Source organism: Pyxicephalus adspersus, chromosome 4 (genome assembly GCF_032062135.1).
Source record: "Pyxicephalus adspersus chromosome 4, UCB_Pads_2.0, whole genome shotgun sequence".
NCBI lineage: Eukaryota > Metazoa > Chordata > Amphibia > Anura > Pyxicephalidae > Pyxicephalus > Pyxicephalus adspersus.
This window is the reverse complement of record NC_092861.1, coordinates 73,550,527-73,569,639: the sequence shown is the minus strand read 5'-3', so window position 1 is coordinate 73,569,639 and position 19,113 is coordinate 73,550,527. Positions and strand designations below refer to the sequence as shown.

The window sequence follows — 19,113 nt, the reverse complement described above, 5'->3', positions numbered from 1 at the left end:
AATTAATTGCTATGATCTCACCAGTGACAGCTTAACAGATCCTCCTTAATCGCGCAACTGAAATCTAATCGCCTTAATTGGCAGATTCGCGACCCCTATTGCTCATTATTATCAAGGCAGGAATCCGGCTGGCAGTGAGGGAGGGAGTGTACGAGCGCACTCGACTCCGGACCGCCGGAAACCGGCTTGCTGGAAGCGCGAAAGTACGCGCGTTCAGCGAGCGCGGATTTCATTGATGAATCAGGGCCACTTACTTTTGAAGATACTCATCCTATAGACACCTTCCATGATATTTGTCAAAACTAATCTCTAATGAAGCTATATAATATTATATATATATTATTAATATAATGAATTGTAATTATATAGAGTATTTAAACATTATACTTTGTGTTATGTTGCCATCAACTATATATGAATAGGTAGTTTATAAGATATTTCTCTGAATTTATAATACCAGCTCGTTCTTTTAGTCTTATCTTCCCCTGAGGACACAAAAAAGGTATAATGTGTTGGGACTAATTAGGCCTATGACCAAATACTTTCACTTGACATCTCCATACTCACTAAAGAGAAACTAACTTGTTTGAGATGTGTTGGGATTGGATTTTTAATTCAATTTAAATGTATTAAAAATATGTATGAATATCCTATGTGTTATTTTTATTCTTTGTAAATAACTATTTTACTACAATACATACATCTGCCAACAAAACAATCCTGCTGTCCTTTTCTCTTCTATTTTTCCATTGTTCACTAAATACATGACACAACAACATGGTGCCGGGATCTCTGGGTCAGGACCCATCCTCCATCCTGGTCGGTAAGATATGAGAATGCATTGAGGCAGACGCCTTCTGAGACAGGAGTTTATCTGGTATGGGGACTACTAAGTAATATACTACTGCACAGTGAACTGCCAGCCACAACTAAACAAGGCCCCACCATTTTGGTTCCTTTACAGTTTTGATCTTGAAACAGCCTCCATTACCCCCAAAAAGGTGGAAAATATAGACCCCCAAAGAATGCACAAGGAATAGAGTGGTGAAGAATGGCCTCTGTGGCTGCCAACTCCTGACCTCCACATTCTGTAGCCTTGCTTGCTACAAAAGGTTAACCCACCTTTGATGATGGGAGTCCTTGACATTTGTCCCAGGTGATCATCTTTATACCAAAGAGACTGGTCTAAGCCTGGTAAGGGTTCACTCATCAGGACAGTTGTACGTGTTTAGAAATTTCTATTTAGTGGATATTATCAAGCAATGTGTTTTGAAAGGGATATTTCTGGAAATAGAAATCAGTAATATGCTTTCAGTAGGGGTATTTCTTGGTGTATGAGAGGGGTGTATAAAGGGGTTTTGTTCATGACAGATTTAATTATGTGCTGACCCTGGCTGGGTTTGTAGTGCTCCCCTGCTCTCATTGGCGAGTAGCCTAAACCAAGGGCAAGGGTATAGTTAACTCCTTTAGGAACACTGAATATGTGCAAAGATGGGGTGCACTGTACATTGCTGGGAGTCACAGGTATTGTTAAATAGTTTCCCTGTGTCCTAGGTTGGGAAAATGTCTACTCTATTTTGCGGTTTCCTCCATCATCTTAGTTGAGAAGTAGTGTTCTATCATATGCTTTTTGTGGGTGGAAGGTGACAAATTTATCTTAAAATGTATGCTCAGTAAACTTTCCCAGAGTTGTCTATAAATGGATTGAAATATTCGAGAAAACATTTTTTTGCAGTTGACATGAAAAAGTTAGTAAGGCGCTAAGAAAATTGCGTCGCAAAGGAAAGTGACTATGTAGAAAAGTAAAATAATTTGTTTTTTAAATTCTTAATTCATTGATTTTTAAAACAAAAGTGTGGAAACTTTTTGAAGCCCCCTCTAGATGTGGGTGCAATGTAGAATATTATTTGCTATATGTCTTGCAATTTGTTGGCAATCTTATGTTCCATTTCTTTAAAGCCATGAAGTGACTGCAAATCCTTTGAAGTAGGGGTCGGCAAACTCCGGCCTTTAGCCCAGATATGGCCTAGCCGGAAGAACGTTCCGGCCTAACACCCCCTGGCCAATCCGGCCTAATGCCGGCCGGCAACCCGCAGCTCTGGAGCCGCGGAGGTCAAGAAGGCACACTAGGCCAGAAGAAACAAGATGTCCAAGGAAAAGTTTTTTCCAACCGCGACTGCAAGCGAGCAGCCTCAGTCTTCCGCTCATCCCTGGTGTAGTCTCTGTATGTGTGTGCATGCTTGGCATCGAAATGCCCCTTGAGACCTGACCTCTTGAAAGTGCTGTTGGTGTCGTTGCACAGCAAACACAGGGCTTTGTTGCTGAGTTGGACAAAGAATAATTCATCAGTCCATTCGGGGTTGAAAAGGTTCCCCACTGTTCAAGGTCAACCTTCCGGAGACTGGTAGCTGCGCGTTGCTTCTGCTCTTTAGGCATAGTAATTGGGGTTACTGTTTGGGAACTCGATGATATCGCTGGAACTTGTTAACGCGACAATTCAATTAGGCCATATCCAACAATAAATAACTAGGGGGGGTTAGGCCGGACTGGAATACTGGCTAGGCCGTATCCAGCATAAAAGCTGGAGTTTGCCTACCTCTGCTTTAGAGCACCAAATCACAATAAAGTTGACCAAAGTTTAAATTTCACTTTGAATAATTATACAGCAATAAGTAGGGGATTTTAAAGTATTTAAATCATTATAAACTTACCTATCAGCTGAAGGAAATCCTGGTTGTACAGAAAGAAGCACTGTCAAGGACAAATAAAAAAAAATGTATTAGGAAAAAAAAGCCCTGCAGCACTCTGGTACCAACACATTTACTATAAGTTGTTGATGTCACCGGTTAAAGTTATAATGACTAAGAAGCAGTTGACATCAGCGCCTTTGTTACAATACAAGTTGAAGTCACTTCATTAAATGTTTGACTTAGGTCTTGAAAGCCAGAACTGGAGAATTATGTTTCCTTTGGCTAATGGCTAGGTTAATGACACTGCTAATACTTCTACACATCTTCTTCCACTTTACCCAATGCCTCCCTAATTCAGAAGTTAGTGGATAGAAGATACAGGCATTTCACATATGATGTATGCTAAGTCATTATACATCTCTAAAAAGATTTTATCACATTCAGGTGTAATTTGCTTAAAGGATTGAAAGTATGTTTTAACTGTAAATATCAAAAGAAATGGAAAGTAGAGAGATTAGATTACTTTTAGAAGATCATGGACAGGATGCTCTGTGAGATTTGTATGAAACCATGAACCACACATTTCTGCCATATAATGTCAACACAAAAAAAATGGTTTATTATATGCATTGCTCGTCTATGTGTTGTTGTGCCTCTGCTTCTTCAGGAGAGTGAGAAAGCACTATATATACACACAATACACAATATATATACACACAGCTTGCAATGCAACATATATACGCAATGCAGAACACAGACAACTAATGTGGCTGCAAGTGTGACATGGATGGAGAGGCTGCCAGTGTGAAATGGATGGAGAAACCTTCCAGAACTTTGAAACCAGCCCTCTACATTACATCATAACTTTTATTTTGCACCTGGCTGTCATACCTTAAGAACAATCTCCCTCAACCAAAACTCATCTAAAACAAACCTATAAGTCATGAACGTCTTTTCAATCAGTTTAAACACAGGGAAATAAAACCTTTCAGATAATGGGTAAAACCTCAGTTCAGTATGTTCCCAATTTTGAATCAAACGGTGATTCCCTTCCCTACAGGACATCTAAAAGAATATGCTTAACTCTGATTTGATCTGAAGAAAAAGTGTATAAACTACCCAAAGTTCTACTGCCACTTTATGTCTGTGGCTAGACTTGTGACAGTGAAACTAATCTTAACTGAGAATGGAAAGTACCGTGTACATCATATTTCCCTAGTATTTTTCCATGATTTGTCTCCTCCATGCAAATCTCTGATAGGAAGCTACAACAGATGAAGCTGTATCCTGCCAAAGCTTGGCATTTGTGCTTCAGAATGCTGGCAGCTATCTGGCTTTTCAGTGCCAATCAGGAATTCCAGAGCCCACTCCAGTTTTTTAGGATTCAGTGGGTAGTTGAATCATTTGTCAACATACTCTACTGGTGAAGTCACACGCTTTTTATAATTACATACAGTAACATAAATAGATTACTAGCTCACTGGTGACAATAGACCAGATACCCATAGTAGCAAGATAAACTGATTCTAATTGGTTGCTGTGGTTAAATCCACTTGGTTACTATGTCCAACTGTACATTAACAATGCTCTTTTTTAGAGCTGAATCACAGAATAAAAAACATGCAGCAATGTAATATAAACTGTTATTATAAGCAATAACAGAATGGCACATGTACACCAATCTTTTAAAATACTCAGGGATTTAACATAAAGTGTCACTCATTCAATCAGCAAAATAATTCAGTGAGTGTGGACAGGCTGTTATGTGCTTAGTGGTCTTTTCGTATTTTTCTACTAATTAGTTAGATTAGCTACTCTCGTAACATCCATATACATACATATGCTGCAAGGGCACGCCCTTGATTACATTGGAGCAGCTCTAACCCAGAAGAGGTACTGATGATGAGAGGTAACATTCCTAACTGTAATCAGAATATTGCTTCAGTTAATTATTTTACACTGGCACATGTAGCTCTAAGCTACTTTCCACTTGACTTGGTTGAGCGGCTTTAGGTCTGTATCAAATATACATTGAGCATTGGTCTTTCAACCCAAAGCAGATTGTGGTTGTTCGTCTAAAGGATTCAGAGCCCAGGACAATGACAGGTATATTGTATGTTGTGCCTGTTACTGACACTGTCATTGTCACAATCTGCTATTGACTTCTATGGAATGGAAACTTCTTCATTTTTAAAATATTTTTTTTTTTAGAGACTAATAGATTATTTTACATCAACAGATAAACAAAACACAAGAGTGTCCCTTCCCCCTTCTCTGTTCTTTTATCACTTATATACTTGTATACAAACTTTCAACAAGATAAACAGCCTAGAAGAAAACAACTTCCTGCTCTACCCTGTGGTAAATGGTATTTATAAAGAAAAAATGTAATCTAAACATATATATGGGATGTGCGGTCTGTAAATGATGTAAAATGCCAAGTTTTTACTTACTACCTCATTTGGCTTCACTATTTTTTGAGATGTTTCTGGTAACAGCATTGGTGGTGATCTCCACGCCTCCTACCTAATGGAGGTATGGCTTCATCTTTCAATAGGTGATATATTCTTTACCCCTAGTGTTTGATGCAGGTATCCATTATTGCCTCACCTATATGCTGGCAATATATTAGCTCTATGAGAGTATATTTCCCCTTCCAATTCTGGGAATATAGTATTGTGTTGGATCACTTTGGATATATCTAAAATGCCCTTCCCCTGCTATATTTAGCTAATATCAATAATTCTTTAGATATCTTTAGCAAAATTAGCCAAGGAAATTGGCTAGTTTCCACCACTTGATGAAACCGCTATTTCAACATTTTACATTTTTATTATTTTTTGCTTTCTTGCAAACAGTAATTTTTCATTAATCTTGTTATTGTGATTCCGTATGTATATTTACCAACATGAGAAGTACGGTTGCTCAGATGTTAGCAGTCTGGCCTTTGCAGCTCTGGGTCCCAGGTTTAAATCTCAGCCAGGACACTAATTGCATGTAGTTTTCAGGTTCACCCCATATTTGCATGGGTTTCCCCCACATTCCAAAAACATGCAGTTAGGTTAATTAGCTTCCCCCCAAATTCATCTTAGACTGTAATAAAAAGACATATGACTATGATAGGGACATTAGATTGTGAGCCCCTTTGATGGACAGTTAGTGACTTGACTATGGACTTGAAAAGCGATGCGTAATATGTCAGCGCTTTATAAATACAGGATAATATCAAATGTATTTATGTAAGTAAAAATTGTCATCCTGAAATTAAAGGTGTTGAATGTATTTAAGTTGTAAATGTTTTGATACACTTTTTTTTGTCAAAACTGATAAACTGTTTTTTCTTATCTATTTATGATATATTACACTGGGGAACGCATTTTTTGTTGATTTAGATCCTACACTTGTTTTTTTACTTATTTTTGGGTGGTGAATTTGTAGCCACCGATCGCTGCTAATAGAGATTAATTAGTATAGGTTTTTGAATTGTGATCAAACTAAAAAAAAAAAAAGGCTTATGTGGTCAAGCCATTTTGTTCTTTTTGAACACAATGGGGAAGGAATAAAACTACTGTAACTGCTTTTATTTGCAATCTGTTTGATTAGGGAGATTTCCTTTTATTTACTGCCCTACAGTATATACACAACAGGGAGTAAGTAGATACCTTTTCAATGTGAGGAAATTGGTGATTAAATCGACTATATCTAAATCTATTCTGTTGGGATAGTCACCCCATTGAATAATTTAAGATTGTTTCTTTTTTGGCAGTCTGATAAGACACAAATAATCATCCCATACATGTTGTAACCATTTACATTCCATTTGTTTATATTTATTGTAAGCTTGCATATTCCAATCTCTCTATCTTCTATTGTACTTGCCCACTGATGTTTGGGTTTTACCTGCTGTATGTACTTTTCATTACAAAATCATCCGTTGGAATAAAATGTGTCTAAAAAAGCAGTAGGTAGACTGTGTGAAAAAGCCTCTGCACTGGGGGACAAAGTGCATTACTTATGTTTTACTGGTATGTATTTATATGGGGGATTGACATTATGATGTTAAAATTTGAAAATGATGTAAATATGTTGTGAAACATCGAAGTATTAGTCGTTTTGCATTGTGTTGTAATGCTGAGATACTTTGTTGTGTTGTACTGCATCCCTGAAGATGTGGACTCTGTCTACGAATTCCATTGGATAAAGGACAAATCTTAGTATATGTACTATGTCAGCACAATATATTTTAACAAATTAAGCAATGGTTTTTAATATATATATAGATGGATGTGATTAAAAAACTGTAATAAAATGTTTAAACATTTATGAAAAATAACTGTCGTTAAAGTCCCATTGGTATGTCTCCTTTTTTGTTCTCTATAATATATAAGAAAGGTGAACATGTCAGGTTTCCATTTCTGCAACAATTTCCAGAAAAAATTTATAGTAATGCCTTAGACTGTTCCATTTTTCTTAATTAGTACTTGGAAGCAGATAACTTTACAGATAATTGAAGTGCCAGCTCAGTAATTTGCCAGATGAAAAATCAAGTATTTTAGTGTAACTCAATCTTTAGAACATTGATTAAGGACAGATCCATAAATCACTCCCAGTAATGACATGGAATAAAAACATGAAAATCACGCTTTTAAAAAAATGAATAAAATAGTGAGGTATATATTTTTTACAGGTCATTTGCATTGTTTTCGAAACTCCGAATGTGACTATAGACTGCAATCACATAAAATAGTTTTCAATATAAAAGCCCGTGAACATACCACACCACCAGTTTCTTCATCTAGCCTCCACCATTCACTTTCCTTTCTAAATAATATCATTGCCTATTTACCTACTACTCCCATTCTGTATTATTTCTGTATTGTGACCTTGTTGCAAACAACTCCACAGGTTTATTAATATGGGTTTCTTCCTTTCATTCCTTATTTTGCATTCATTGAGCACAATAAATATTACACTGGGGAAGTATTTTTTGTTGAGTTAGATCCTACGTTTTTTTTTACAAATTTTTGGGTGGTGAATCTAGAAATGACCCCAATTTTTTGCTATCACATCCAGTTTTTATGATACAGGGTACCCTCCATTTTTGTCAAAAAACATCCAAATTTTACATACTATGAAAAAATAATGAAATAATAACTTGAATTATTATTGAACTGAGTAATTGAATTAAGTAAGTAAATACTGTTTATTTAAATTTCTTTTGTTCATACAAACAATTTATTGTTACTCTATGACTTTTTTTTACTGTAAAACATTTGAAAGCAGTTAAGGTAAAAATTTATGCTTATAGTGTTTCCTTGAGAGTTCAGTTTTAGGACAATCCCCCCAGATGCTCCAACTAGTCAGCCATGTACATCCCTTTTCCCCTATACCGTCCTTCCATGACCTTCAAATCACGGTGGAATTGTTCACTTTGCTTATCACTGACTGCACCAAGGTTTTCCAGGAAGTTAGAAAGATGGCTATGCAGAAATGGCACCTTGATGCTCATATTGCAACCAAGCATTTTGTAGCTCTCTATGAGTTTCTGAACAATTTCTGTGTAATTATTTGCTCGTGTGTTTCCAAGAAAGTTCTTGACATGGGCTATAAATGAAAACCAAGCATTCTGTTTGACTTCAGACATTGTCCTGATGAAATGTTCATCTTTGATGAGCTGGCTAGGAAATGCCAAAATGAGGTACTTGAAACAGTCTACTTCAGTTGGCAAAGCTTTAACAAACTTCTTCATCAGACCCAGTTTCATGTGCAGATGCGGAAATATAATATTCGTTCTATCAACAAGTGGCTCATATAGAATGTTTGGATCACCTGGTTTTGGGTCAGATCTTGGGAGCCCAATTCCTTTCCACCCAATGCATCTCAAAAGCTCTGCTGTCCCACGTGCACAGATACAGGGATACTTGGTGTTTCCACGTTGCTGACCAAGAAGAAAGCATACCATTTAAAGGTCAACACAGATGACCCAATTGTGTTGGTGATATTGCAACAACTGAATGACTCTCTTTATGTCTGCATATTCCTGACAAAAATAAACTGAATGGCCAATTGGGACTGACCCAAATATACTGCCATTGTTAAGGAGGACACACTTTAAGCTCCACTTTGAGCTATCGATGAATAGTCGCTATTCAGTTGAGTTATAGATTGGATTTCCCAATTCCTCCATTAAACCAGGTATGTTATGGCAATACACAAAACCACTGTAAGTTCTAAAGTACTGCAGAAATGCAATTTCTCAGGTTCAAAAGCGCAATACCTTCGTTCCTTTTTCAAGTAAGTTTTTATCACGCAGTCTTGATGCTAGGAGTTCTGAAGCCATCTTCGATAGTCCCAAATCACTCAACTCATGCTGATCAAATCCCTTAGGAACAGAGTCCCCTTCAGTTTCAAACTCTTCATCATTGTGGTTACCTAGTTCACACCATAATCATGTTCTTCAAGAGAGGGTATTGTAACAAAAACTGGCACTGGGTTTTCATCTGAAAGAGCCACTGGGCGTATAGCCGATGACAGACTAGGATACTCTGTTACATTTATTTTTCTTGTTATATCCTGATGTTTTCACTATACAAAAGTAACAGTCACTGAAATGATCACCTGGCTCTCACCAAACCATAGGTATACCAACAGAGGGGCCCAAGACTTATCTTGATCATCAAGTTGTAACTTTGAAATATGCCAAATAGGCTTGCTCTACAGATCTGCTGATGTTCGCACTCTGACTGGGAGGGTTGTTTTAGGCACTTACGACGAGAAACAGCAGAGCCAGACATGATCTGAAAGAAAGGTAATCTGTGTGTAAGAAGAAAATAAAATTTTTCTCATTCACTATGTAGAGCAGCGCACAACCTCTGACTACACTGTCTTGCGTGTAAATGAATAGCCTATACAAATCCTCGCTACAGTAATCCCATTTATATAGGGGGTAAAGAAAAAACCTGACGTGATAGAAGAAAACTAACTGAACTTTTAGAATCAGCATACCTATTTTAGTGTAAATAAGCCTAAAAATGTGTTCAAAATTGTCCACCAGTGTTATTAAGGCCAGTAAAAAAGTCCATTAACCTGTCTTCTTGTACAATTGTATTTTAGGGTATGACCATCGTTATTGCTAAGTATGTTAATATATTTTGTTATATAATAATATACAAATTTACATTATGTAAACAATCAATGTATTTATACCAAATGTAGGGGTCTATTTATACATTTTTACACCCACAATTCACACAAATTTTGTTCAAAATGTACACTTTTTTATAAAGGTTTCATTTAGAAAATGTGTAAGACAACTTTTAAACGTGATTCATTCAAACTTTTTTATTGAATCAGGTGTCAAAAATATAAAAATTGTGGGTGAAACGGGTGATTTTTAAGTAAAACAACTTTTAAATAGACCTCTTAGAAAAAATATAAGACAAATTGAAAACATTAGGGCTTTAATTTAACAGAAAAAAATGAAACAAAAATGAATTGGTGGCTTTTAGCAGGCTGATTAAGGAAAAAGATAATTTATTGGTTGGATTTACTTCAGTATAATGATGTAAGCTGCTAAAAATTATTTTTATATTTTAGGCCTCAAAATCCTTAAGTGATTTCTTACTCAGAAAATTCGTTTTTAAGATAATCATATCAGAGGCAGACATGCAGACAATGCGCTGGACTGTTTTACTGAAAATCCAATGCCTTTTTTCCACTAGCTACTAAAAAAAATACAAAACAGTTCCCACTGTAAATGTAATAGAACAAAATGCTGCAAATAAAGAATATTATTGTAAGGGTTTTTAATATCTGATGGCTAAAAAAATCCATATTTATGATGATACTATACACAATATAGTTCTTTTGATTAGGCCTATAAAATAACACCGAACCTTTGGGTCTATATACATATGTCTAATGAACACTGAAAGAAGGACAATTTCCATTGCACTTCCAGGGCCAGCCTAAACAATTTAATTTTAAAACTTGATTATAGAATTAATGCGACAGAGAAGAGACTAAAATTTTTGTTCAATGTTGTATTACTGTCCAAACAATACTTTAAGTGTAATTTATTAAGACTGCATATGCGAAAATCACCGTAAGGCTCTTTAAAATCTGCACAATTTTCGAATTGCCTATTACAAAAAATTTGTATGGCTTTTTCAGTATTAAAAAAAGCCCGATCGGATGCATATTATAGTAAGTGCAGATCTCCACTTTTGGGCAAATATATTTCATTCCAGTGTGTTGGACATGTCTTTAGTTAGCTTACTTTTAATGAATATTGTAAACATTTTTGCAAGAAAGTATTTATAGTTTTACATGTCCTTGTCTGCTGCACTTTGTCAATGGCTTGAGTAGAAATTTCCACCATCCTTCCACTTTATGTGGGGTAATACATTTTGAAGATTTCCCTAGCTTTAGTGTGAGTGTTGAGTGTGTACTCATATTGCAGTACCAGAATCCGTTTGTTTTGGTGGATACTGGAAAGCCTCTGTATAGCCAGGAAACAGAATGATGTGAGGAAGACATCTGAAAACATGGTTCAAAAAGCTTTTAATCACTTTCATTTGGCTCTCCAATTACACAGTACAGGGTATTCAAACCTGTATTTAAACTGTTACTATAATCCCCTCTTTCCACACAGCCATAATTATCCACACTCACATTACTACATTTTAAATGTGCTATGAAATCTGAACAATATCTTCCAAGCAATTGTCAGTGATCATAAAAATATGTGTATCTGCAAAACACCTAAACCTTGTCTTACCTGTCTTGCATTTGGTAATATATCTCTCTCTCATGAAACATCCATCTGCTGTCTATAGCTTTTACAGAACACATGATTTTAGAGTACTAGCCGGAAAACTTCTTTAAGCACTGAAGCAGTTAGAATAATCAGCAAATGTTTGCACAGGATTTATTTTGTATTTACACTATCAACATAGAAAGGAAAGGGTCTATAGAACCTGTTTTAAAAGCAAGCTTCAGATGTGGAAAATGGGGTTTGCAGGCAAAAAAAAGACACTAAGTTCTCTTTTCTATGAGAAAATTCATTCAGAAGTTTTACCAATAAAAAGAAATGTACTGTATGAAATCCCACACTTATAAAACAAGTATGTCTGAAAATAATGCCCCTATATTCAATGTATTAAGCAATCATCAGTTGTACTGTGCAGCTCTAAATAGGACTTTAGCCCCCCACCCCCACCCCCGTTAACCTGCAGCCAGCTGCTACATCTATGGGAATGCTGGGGATGTCTTTCTGTGTGTGAAGGCTCCGTGTAACAGTGGGGAGGGAAGCAGAGAGGGCCGGAGGGCAGTCTGAGGTGAGCACTACTGGTTAGAAGTTCTTTTTCTTGTGCAGCACGTCATTCTCCTATGACAGGTGAATTGTAATTTCCTGTCACTAAAGTCTTGTAGTGCAATGTCTGTGCAATGTTCTGCCATTTATTGTGTCATTAGCTCCAGTCACTTCTGTGTCATACTCTGTCATACTCGTATATATAAATAAATATATGTTTAGCATTTTTATTATTGGTGGATCATTTTGACTTGGTCATTTAAAAAGTAGCTTGCGAGCCAAAAAAGTGTGGGCACCCCTGCACTAGAATCCGGAAGACGTCTACTGCTCTCCCCACTCCACTTCCAGTTAACCTTCTCCATTCAGCTAAGCATTTATATTCAGTGGAGGCAATGAACACCTGTTGAGAATTTCCAGCTGTCAAACAAACTTAAGAGCCAAAAGGATCATGAAAAAGATTTGTAAGCCTTTTTGTTAACAGAACATTGATATGATTGTCAATACTTGCCTTAATATCAAAAGAATCTGAATTTAGGTCAAATGGAGGCTACCAAAATCTGACAGGTAGGAATATCTAGAGCTGCAAAAAAAAAGGGATTTGATGATCAAAGAAACATACTTTCACTGAAACTGTAGGTGTCTGTGAGAATGGTAAAACTACTTAGCGACCCAAGTAATGCGGTGGCTCAGGGGTTAGCACTCCGGCCTTTGCAGCGCTAGGTCCCAGGTTCGATTCTCAACCAGGACGTTATCTGCATGGAGTTTGCAGGTTCTCCCCGTGTCTGCGTGGGTTTCCTCCGGGTACTCCGGTTTCCTCCCACATCCCAAAAACATGCAATTAGGTTAATTGGCTTCTCCCTAACAATTGACCTGAGACTACATTAATCACATATGACTATGGTAGGGAAATTAGATTGTGAGCTCTTTGAGGGACAGTTAGTGACACGACTATGGACTTTGTACAGCGCTGTGTAATATGATGGTGCTATACAAATACTGTATAATAATATTAATAATAATAAATGCTGGGAACTTTAGTAGGAGCGCTAATTCAATGAAGAGGGAGTTCCAGCGGCAGGCCACTCAGGAGATTTAACCCCGCATCTGGCCTTTCCAGCACTCCCCCTCAGCTATTCTTTTCCTTGCTGTTCCAAGGCATGGACTTGAATGGTTGGATTTTCATAGAAGAAAACTATTATTATTGTTAGCCTGTGCTAAAAGGTTACCATTGAAATTTAACTCAGAAGGCTACAAATAGAGAAAAAAATTCATATGCCTTTTTCTCTATTATAGGCTTGTTCCAGATTGAATGTGAAGCAAAACCTCTTTCATTATGAAAAGGTTTTATATCTAATGAGAAGCAAAAACTTCCTCAATTTTTTCAATAAATTTCAAGGTTGGCCTGCGACTTTGTCTAGGTTTTTAATTTTGGCCCACTGTGTATTTGAGTTTTGACACCCCCATTTGTCATTGTCAGTAAACTAGTCCAAAGCAATGTTGTTCAGCCAAGCTGGACCAAATGGTTGTATCAGGAATTTGCTGTAATAGCCTAGATCAGATCAGTGGCACCAAATTACATAAAAATAAAAAAAATCTGTTTTTTTTTTCTGCTGCCTAAGTTGCTGACATTTCCACTAATGACCACACAGAAAAAGGGACAACCTTCCAGGAAAAGCACAGATACAAACCGGTCCCAATGCTACATAAAAGTGCTTTTTTAAAAATTCTTTGTCTTTAGAGGAGGAAATTTATTTTCATGTTGATACTGGTCATCACACAGGAAGTAAGGAAAATCTCCCCAAATAGAATACAGACAGAAATATACCAAGTCAATCCTGCAACAATACTTTGTTGTCTTTAAGGAAAGTGTCAGGCTAGTACCATGTAACACCTCAGGTAACATATATGAAGACCCAGCACTCCAGTATGCATGCACCTTACTATTTTACAATTCTCATGTACAAAAAACTAAATATAAAAACAAAAAAACATTCTGTGCTAAAACAAACATGTTTCCAAGCTAATTGTACTTTGCATACTGTTGTTTGATGTACCTGTTTAGTGCTCATATAAAATATAAGATATAAAATGATTATGTCATCCAATATGGTGCACGCTCATACCCTAAAAGTAGAACTGCCATGAGAGATCTATCAGAGCAGCCCTTACCGAGCTCTTTCTGGTTGTAATTTTGATTCTGTAATTAGAACACCTAAAGTAGAACCAAAGTCCCACTTTACAAAATGAAGGATCAAAAAGGTGTTTTTTGCAAAAAGGTACAGGCGATGTCCCTTCTGCAATAACATGTCTTTCCTGCCTGATCATGCCGGGCTGAGCTGCCCATGCAATCCCAGCTTTCCTTGCGTGTGCCACAAATAGATGAACTGCACACACATTAAAACTGTTTCGAGCAATATGACATAGAAAAATGATTTTAAAAATCCAGTTTACAAGCCAAGAAATACTTTAGATTCTTCATTTTTTAAATGTGACAAATTTTTGAAGGTATTTAAAATATGTGAAACTGTTGCCCCTTACAGTGTTCTTTTAATCTAATGCAGTACTGTGTGAGAACAAATGGTAGCAACTTATTCTGTTTCCCTCAGATGTAATTTAATCCATTTATTGCTATGAAACAGATTCCTGACTGGGGGCTGTCACACTCATTATGCACATAGTGCTTTTATTTTTCATAAATGTACAGTGGTCATGGAAAAAGAACATGATTAACCCACAAAAAGGATTAAATAATATTAAATCTTTATATGTCAAAAGTTATTAATCAATAAAAGAAAATGCAAACTCTGTAAACACAATACTCATTGTAGCTATTTAACTCCATAGAATTCAGTCAAGAGAGAGTTTGCATCAAAGTGTACCTCAAAACAAAACATTTTTCTTTGGAAAGCAAGAGATGGTTAAAACTCCTGTTATTTTCTTTTCCGCTGTCTGTCTCCCATATATAAACTTTTTTTTCATCACTTCCAGTTACAAACTAAGAACAAATCACCCCAAAATAAAAGAAAATCTCTCTGACCAAGTTATACCCAGAGCAGGTGCCCCCCATTAAAATATATATATATACTTACCTTTTGTTGTAGTGACAAATTTTAATATATGGAGCAGGAATATTCTACATTGATGTTGACTTATTATTTGAGTCTAGGCTATTGCTTATAGCAATCGACGTGAAGAACCTAAGCATCACTAGCAATATGTAGGTAGGTAGTCAGACAACTAGTAATCTTAATAGCAGATGAACAATGGCTGATCTATTCATGTTAGTATACTGTATACGTACAGATCACATACTCTAGATCTATACATCTACAACTAAAAAATTAGCCGAGTAGGGCGACACTTTTTCTACTCTTCTGGTCATTGGTTCAACACAGAATGGGTAGGATGTCTTTTTCTCCAGCCTGTGCCCGATTTGTGCAGCAATGGGTTTAGTTGTTTAATACTAAGCAAGTTGATTAGGATGCAAGGGGGGAAGAAAAAAACAAATGTGATATTAAGCCTCCAACAGTTTCCAGGTGCAGGTCTGCACTGTAGCTTAGGTCTCAACAGTGCACACCTGCCCTAATCAGGACATTTTCAGCCAGCCTATGTCTGAGCAACCATTCTCACACCATTTATAGAAGGTTGTCTAACCAATGTATGCCTCATCTATCATGTCCTGGATTACATAAATTTTCAAATGTAATGTGTATGTGTATCCTGCCAAAACCAGGGCCAATTTTATTAATTGCTGTTGTTGGATAACTCCACCTTAAATTTCCAAAGTGAAAAAATGGGTGAATATATATACATACATATACATACACATACATACATACACACAATTTTTTGTGTTGTATTGTAAAGATATAGTAGGCCAAGCTTTGCTCAGAGCTGAAATACAGTTCATTGTAATCTTGGTTACTATGACAACAGAATTCTCAAAATACTTTAAAACTGGTGCTGAACATACCTATGTATAACAATTAGCATTAGCTTTGCATTTCCAATAAAACACTGGTCTCAAATGGTGACAATCAGACTGCTTTGAATGCACCCATTACATTTCTATCTACAATGCTCAAGGACCAATATTACAACAGCCACTAATACTGTAAAATGTGAATTATTAGTATTCACAAGCACTACGCATTAATGGCCAGAGAAGCAATACACTCAACTTAATGCCGGGTATCTTCCTAATTTATATACCTACCAATACCTTCATTACCAGGAAAAAAAAATCTACAAAAATATATTGGATCATCAACTACCTCCTGCAGCTTTAACACAATAGCGTTTACAGAATTTATGGGACACCCATGCCCCTGTAGACACAACCAGCAAAGGTGCTTAAAAGCACTGGCTGTAAAATGAGTTGGAGTGTTTTTAGGACAAGGCGCACTTCTGCAATATTCTTAAGGCACTTAAAGTAAAGCCCTTTGGGAGTTTTATTTTTTTGCAACTGCAGCAAGAGCTATTACAGTGGGATTAAACCCAAAATATTTCTGCAAAAATCATTCAACACCTCCTTTGCTTGGTCTAAAACTTTCTGCTCAAAATATAACAAAGCCTTTCCCACTGAAGCCTTTCAGTTTTTTTTAAGCAGTAACTCTCTGGTCCCCTAATTTCACCCACAACCTACATCACTTAGTAATTCCCATGCATGTGCAAATTAGCTTTACCAAACTTGTCTGAAGTAGTGAACCCTTAAACAAGACTCTAAAGTGGGGGAACGATGTCGACACTGATCAAGGCAAGGTTATAGTGGTTATAGCTTTATCCAGTGGTGGTGTTTCAGGTAGTAATCCCTTCATGCGAACTGCTACATCACAGAGAGCCTATTTTGTAGTATGTCTGGTCATTGCTCAACAAAATTCAGCTCAATGGATGAACATAAACAGCAGCTAACATGATTTGATTATCCAGTAAGAGATTCTCTCTTTTCTTTATTGAAGATACAATGCCATCAGCTATGACCCTCCACTTCTGTTCAGGTAAAATATCAAGCTCTTCCATTTCAAGAAGAATTTACCAGTTTTTAAATCTTCAGATTGCAAACTGCTGGCGACAGTAAAGAGGTTAGAAAGTAGATTTTCTAGTGCTTTTACTTGTGTCTACTGGCTTTCAGTTAATAAAACATTTTCATCGTCCAGTTCTTTAAGAAAGTCTTTTAGTTCAAGCAAACACTTTACCATCAAATAAGTGCTTCCCCAGCGTGTTGTTTTAGGGGCCCTGGCTGCAACATTTACTTGCCTCAATTTGCCAATAAGAGTAGCTGCATGACGATCTTTCAATCAATCTCCTTTTGCAAGTTGCAGAGTATGAACAGCACAACGCATATGTTGAATAGTAGTACACTTAGACTCTTCTTCAACAATGTTATTCAAAATGTCACTATTTTGTTCACTTTCACTTTCTCCAATACTTGCAGAACTGTCTTCCTTTAATGTCTGTCTGTCACTTTCTTCATCTACTTTCTTCATTATCTCAATTGTGCTCAACATATTAGAAGCATTATCTGTCACAATACATAGAATCTGTTCCTTTTTAATTTCAAAATCTTCTAGAACATTCTCCAATAACTTCTGAAGATTCTTCTGTCACTGGTGTGATGTGCCTGGGTGTCCTTTACTCCCAAGGTTTGCGGTATTGTTTAATTATTTTCATCAACAAATCTAACATTATTAGCAAAATAATTGACTCTGTGATGTGTGCATGCATCCATTTTTATGAAGATAAAATGTCCCTTCAGACCTTTTCGTAGTTTTTCTTTTTTACATTTGGCCTCTTTAATTTTATGTTTCCTTATAATTTCTCTTACCAGAGAAACACCAAGTTTTTCAGCCATTTCTCCATTTAGGTCTAAAAAGGCTGGTGGTGAAAAGAAGGATAGTTGTACACTATTCTTTACTACCATTTCAATAATGTGGTTTTTGTCAGATATAAAAAAATCTTTAGTTGTGTTTGGTCTCCAGTGAATTTCTGAACATTTTTTTATCCCAGAAGTAGATGGAATATTTTCATTGATATCTTTCTCATTCACAACTTCTAACACTTTAGGATGAAAACGGTGCAAGTGTCCTTTCAAATTTGATGCTCTTGTAAGTGCATTTTTAAAGTTAGACCCACTGAAACTGATCATTTTTGCATCACATTTTTCACCATCATCTTCAAGAATACATTGGCACATGTAATGTTTCCCATCACTTGATAAGGTAAAGTGTTCGCAAACAGCAGACTTTATCGCGTTTGTTGACAGATTTTTTTGCCATTGTGAATGGAGTGCCGTTTTCACGAAAATAAAAATATAAAATATGGTATACTAATTAGCATATTATTTGATTTAAATACAAACATACACATAGTCCTGCGCTATTGCAAACATACATACAACACAACACTATACACACAAATGAGCTAAAGCTCTACACTAAACTTAGACATAATTTGTCCTATACAGAAAAACATGCACAAACATATACTATACACACAACACAGAGCCCTACATTTTACACACAATATGCACTATACACAAACATTCATACATTCCTGCACCATACACACAAACATACAAATAGCCCTGCAGTTTTATCCAGAAATATGCACACGGCCTTCCATCATAGTACACACAAGCGGCCATGCAGTTTTAAAATAAACATGAACACTTACAGTTGAATCCAAAAAGCTGTTCCTGCAAGTTCTTCTAAGCTCTTTTAGCAGACAGAGGAAGTTGAAAAGACACTGCTGCCTTTATCTTTGTTTGATGATATCTTGCTGAAGACAGGGTAGTTGGGGGCTCCAAGGCCAGGGGGGCCACCTAGCTTCCTAGTATTAGGTGGTGTGCAAAATGATGTTAAATTTCAGCCCTGGATGGTAGCATATATGGGGAGTGCAGACAGGACACCTGAACACACATTAGGCATAGCACTTAATAGACATAGCACTCACCAACACCTATATCATTTCACTTGTTTACACTCATATTAACTTGTTAAACACATTATATCTGAAAAAAAAAAATGAAAACACTTTTTGTAATGTACATAATCCAGATTACAATAATGTGAATGTCAGGTTGTATAACAGCTCAGCTGAACTTCACACTAT

General features: G+C 36.4%; 1 protein-coding gene across 4 annotated transcripts in view; it reads right to left on the bottom strand.

Moving 5' to 3' along the window:
- Nucleotides 1-19,113, bottom strand: part of ANKRD6 (ankyrin repeat domain 6) — a 112,681-nt gene that overhangs the window by 56,556 nt on the left and 37,012 nt on the right. For 3 of the 4 annotated variants that reach the window (XM_072408640.1, XM_072408637.1, XM_072408638.1), the window contains exon 2: nt 2,712-2,751. The exons of the other annotated variant lie outside the window; for it this stretch is intronic. The gene's annotated coding sequence lies outside the window, so the exon portion shown is untranslated. The remainder of the gene's footprint in view (nt 1-2,711; nt 2,752-19,113) is intronic. 4 annotated transcript variants of the gene reach the window in all.